Raw genomic sequence first — 5,295 nt, forward strand, 5'->3', positions numbered from 1 at the left:
TTGGAGTTGCATGCACCTATAATATTTCAATGATACATGCTAAGCATTTCTTCTGATATGGTTGATTTTTTTTTTAATGATGCAAATCCTACAATAAAACTTTGAAACCCACACTTAATTTGTAGTTTCAACTTCCTAAGAAAGTTCTAAATAGATTTAAGACAAACAAAACCTTGACCCAATGCTTAAGAAAACATGAACCAGAGGTATAGAGAATTATATTAATGCCACACTCAAGATGTAGATGAGAAGGTGAGTGATAAGTCTAGATTTGGAACGCCAGAAGAATGCAAATTCTTGATAAGTTCACTAGTTCTCAAAAGAACCAAAGAAAGAATAATTATTTCAAATTCAAATAACATTAATCTCTAATTATCTTATATGGCAAGGTTGCTGAGTTTAAATAGGCAAAAAGAAACCCAAGATCCAAAAAATACAAATGAAAACATTGAAACAACCTTCCAAGCATAGGTTTGTCAAAGGGTGCTTCAAAAGTCTTCACCAACCCCCCATTATTAATGCTAATCATTGACAAACTTAATGCTAGCCTACCATAATTAATGTTATCATTGACGAACTTAATGCTAACCCACCATCATTGATGGTAGACTTACCTAACACACTGACAAACTTGAAACAAAACAAATAAATGAAGTTGAATAAACAAAGGAGTCGTTGGAATTCCAAAGCCTGAATAAGCTATAATAAATTGGTCATAACTCCTTCTAGAGAACTCCAAATCCAGCTCTATAAAATGCATTGAAAGTTAACTTAATTATCTTTTCAACGGTATATAGTTTGCACATTAGTTCTGGCTCAATCAATACCAGTCCTTTCGGCATTTGATCCAAATTGTGTATTTGGCTATCCAATAGCTTGAATAATGCCAACAATGCCTTGTCTTCTCTCCAAGCCCAATTCATGATGTCTTGCATCTTAAATTGCATTTTCAGTCCACATTTTCTCAATTAATCCATTTAAAGCAGCTTGCATCTTGTTGGCTCTAACTCTTGTATTTGGGTCTCTATGAATGTGCAAAGGATTACTATAGAGATGTATAAAAAAGAATTTGGTCCTGAACTGAGAAAAGTGTTATTTTATTATAAAATAATGTATTGTCCTCGGTCACATCATTTTCAATAAACGTATTAAAGTTGACAAAGCCAAGATGCATCTAATTTCCAATCTTCCTCCACCTAAAACAATTAGAGAAGTAAGATCCTTTGTTGGGCATGCTGGTTTTTATAGACATTTCATTAAAGATTTTAGCAAAATATCTAGACCCTTATGTGATTTACTTGCTAAGGATATACCTTTTGTCTTTGATGATTCATGTCTTGAAGCATTTTAAAAATTAGAGTAGTTGTTGACCTCATCACCCATCATTCAGCCTTGAAACTGAAACTTACCTTTTGACCTCATGTGTGATACATTTAATTATGTTTATTCTATCCCTTATGTCATTTAATAAGCATAGTTGAATTACTCAATCATTGAAAAAGAAATGCTAACATTAGTGTTAGCATTAGAAAAATTTTGATCTTGTCTTATAGAATGTAAAATAATTGTGTTTATAGATCATGTTTCTCTTAATATCTTCTTACAAAGAAAGTTGCAAAGGCCAGATTAATTTGATGGGTGTTACTTTGCAGGAATTGAACCTTGAGTTCAAATATAAGAAAGGCACAAAAAATCTAGTGCCAGATCATCTTTCTAGCCTCAATTTTGACACAATTCTAAAACTATTACCATTAAATGAATCATTTTTAGATGAACGACTAATAAGTGTAGAAATACTACCATGGTATGCTGATATAATTAATTATCTTGTTACAGATAAACTTCCAGAACAAAGCGGACAAAGCCAATTTTTTTATGAAAATAAAGAATTTCTATTGAAATGATCTTATCTATTCAAGTACTGCTCAAATCAAATAATCAAACGATGCATCCTAGGGAGCAAATTTTAAAAACTCCTTTCATTTTACAATGAACAAGCATGTGAAGACCGTTTTAGCGCCAAAAGGATGACTGCTAAAGTTTTATTGGCCAACTTTATTTTGAGATGCTTACACCTTTATTGTTTACATTATTTTTCCACATGAGGTCATTGAAATTAAGGATCTAAAGAATGGTGTCACTTTTAAAGTTAATGGTAAAAAATTAAAGTCATATCTAGAGTATCAACCACATGAAGAAGACGCCAAAATAAATTTAAGTGACACATCACACCTTAATTGAGTCTCTTCTTTGGGTGATTTGTCATTTCGTTTTGCTAATTGAAATTATTTGATTGTTTCTCACTTAAGTTTAACAATTGTATTTTCTTATATAACTTATATTATATGTCATCAGTACTTTAATGAAACTTCTTTGCAAAATCTTGCAATTGGTAAGCCGATTGGAAAGAGATGTTCATGGGGAAATTTCTTTGGTTGAGAGCTTTGAAAGGAAGTTGGCGATTCATGGCTATAACTGGAATGGTTTGAATCGAGGAGATGAGTGTGGGTTTATTTATAGCTGGCCGGGTGAGGAAGTCTGGAATGAGGTTTTGGTTGCCTTTTATGTGTTGAACAGTGAAATCATATTTAGCAAACCAGGTTTTGAGGCTAAGTAATTGCTTGTCAGGTAGCAATTTGTTCTTGAAGTCAAAGATTCTATAAGCAACTTGCTCCAAATTTGTAAATTACATCATATTTGGGATTTACGACCACCAGTGTCAGTATCCTATTTTGAAGAGGTAAAAAGACAACTCATAGACATAGAGGGTGGTATCTATGGATTAGAACTTAAGTTAAACTCAATAAAGGGACGATGGTGAGTTAATGTCCTACTTTCTACATTGTGTTTTTATTTTGTTATTTGCTTTCACATGTGTTATGTTTTTGCTAGATTGATTCTTTTATTTGGTATGTTGTCATTTGTTACCCCGGTTAAGTGGTGAATAATGGTATTTCATGATATTAAAATCGGTTCCTTCAGTTTCCCATAATAACTGACATTCTCAAGCCAAAGTATGGATAGGAACACAATTCTTGTAAAGCTCCACAAGTGATTTCCCTTTCTCCCTTAGAATGCAATCCTCACAATCCATAAAGCTCGGTTCGAACGCTTGCGACTGCTTATAAGAAATAACATCCCTGTTGACATCCATTGGTTAATCAAAGCCAAAGTACAATTGGCGAGGAAGTTACCTCCCAAATTTGTTGCCTACATGCCTGGTTGCAGGAAAGGAAATTATTCAAGAAAACGAAGAGTTAGACGGCTCTATGTTTCTTATCATAAGTGTGCTTGAACAAACTGGAATAAACGACTGTGCACATCTTGAAATGCATTAGGGATGGCTTAAAAGTCATTGGATGACTTCCTTTCAACTCTTGAAATGCATCCCAATGGATACGTATAATGTGCAATTTCCCAGTTATGGCCATTATTTCAAAAGAACATGTAACATACAGTCTCAGGAATTTGACTACAAATGACCCTATTTGCCTGATTGCCGGTTTATAAGAAAACTGGATGGGAAGCCTATCCTTAACCCATAGAGGGCATTCAAATTGTTTTTTGATATAAAACCAAAGGAAGATGCGAGCCACAGTTATAACTACCAGCACATATCCTTTTGTTTTGTTCTTTTATCATTTGCATTATTGCTTTTAACGGCATGATTTTATATATATTTACTATTTGTTTTCTTATTGTTCACTTCACGCATCATTTGACAAACACACTACCCCAAATATAGTTGTGTATCAGTGTGTCTATCACTAAGGCCTTTAAAAACGAGCTTCTTTTTCAAAACAACTCATAAATACCATGCAACTAAGAATCATTTCATTCTATTCATGGTGAAAAAACTCTTTATTTGTACTCATACTACTATTACTTAATCTTTTACAAGCTTACAAACTAAAGCCAAATCTTTATTTGATTGGTTAACTAATGGTGGTGGTGGTAGGACTAAGAAGTGCAAATTAGATTTTAACTCTTCATTTGTAAATATTTTCTTGTGTTGTAACATTTAGCTAGTGTCTTCTAAACTCTGCTTTTTTCCTTTATGACATTAAGGACAATGTCTCATTCTAGTTAAAAGAAGGGAATAAATGCTTTTTTTTATAGGGTTAAAATAAACTTTAAGACTAAGAGATGCATTTCTAAAGTAACTAAACTCTATATTCAGCTATCTTCACTTTAGAAATGCATCTCTTAGTCTTAAAGTTTATTTTAACCCTATAAAAAAAAGCATTTTTGTGATCTTTTACCATCGTAGGGTATGATTACTTCTAAATTTTAGTATTTATATTATCTTTGGCTTTGATTTATGTTACACACCATGTTTGCCACTTTACATATTGATGTTATTGACAAATGTGAATTGAGAAATTTGACGAGCGAAATTGATTGAGCTATTTGAAGGAATGTACATGTCATAATGAGTTCCAAATGAGTTTTTGAGCCTAGTATTCTTAGAGAGTAACCGTGTCTGCATAAACAGGTCAATAGTTCTTCTATAAGATCTCTATATTTTCTTTTGAGTCAACCAATTAAAAAAAATTATGTTGTTACATCTGAAAATTCATTGAACTAGTAGATATGAAAGACTTTTTAGAGCCCTAGAATATGACAGAAAGGTCATCTTTGATTTGTTTGAGCATTTTCTAGCCATCTATATTGTGAAGTATCCATAGTTACTCCTTTTGAGCCTATTAAAAAAAAAAATTCTTTGTTAACCTATCATCCTATCCCACTCTAATTTAGAGTATTACTTTGTGTTTTATATTTTCCATCACCTATTCATGTTTGAGAAAAATATAGATGATTTTTCAAAAAAGTTGTGCATTACAAAAAAAAAATTATAATAATAAAATAATAAAATAAAATAAATAAATGAAAGAAATTGAAAAGCACCTTGTAATTCCCTAATGATATCTATTTCTTCTCAGACATATATTTTATTTTTCATATTATCTATTCTCTGTTAGCCATCTTCCTAACCTAACATTACATCCTAGTAAAAGTCATTCATGATTTTAGGGAGGTATAGTCTAAAGTAGAAGCTAGTAATATGGACTAAAAAATGTGATGATGCATAAAAATAATAATTATTATTTGTTTGACTAGCAAAAGCTAGACATTATTTCTTCATCTTGGTGACAATGTGTGATGTTGTTTTCCTATTATTTTCTCTCAATCTACCATTCCTTGGAGTGAATGTTTTATTGGGTTTATTTCCTTTTGAGAGTATCTCATTATTACCCGTGAGATTTTGGGGTTTGACATATCATTCTTGTAGGT

The sequence above is a fragment of the Citrus clementina genome, unplaced genomic scaffold (assembly GCF_000493195.1).
Source record: "Citrus clementina cultivar Clemenules unplaced genomic scaffold, Citrus_clementina_v1.0 scaffold_3, whole genome shotgun sequence".
Lineage (NCBI taxonomy): Eukaryota > Viridiplantae > Streptophyta > Magnoliopsida > Sapindales > Rutaceae > Citrus > Citrus x clementina.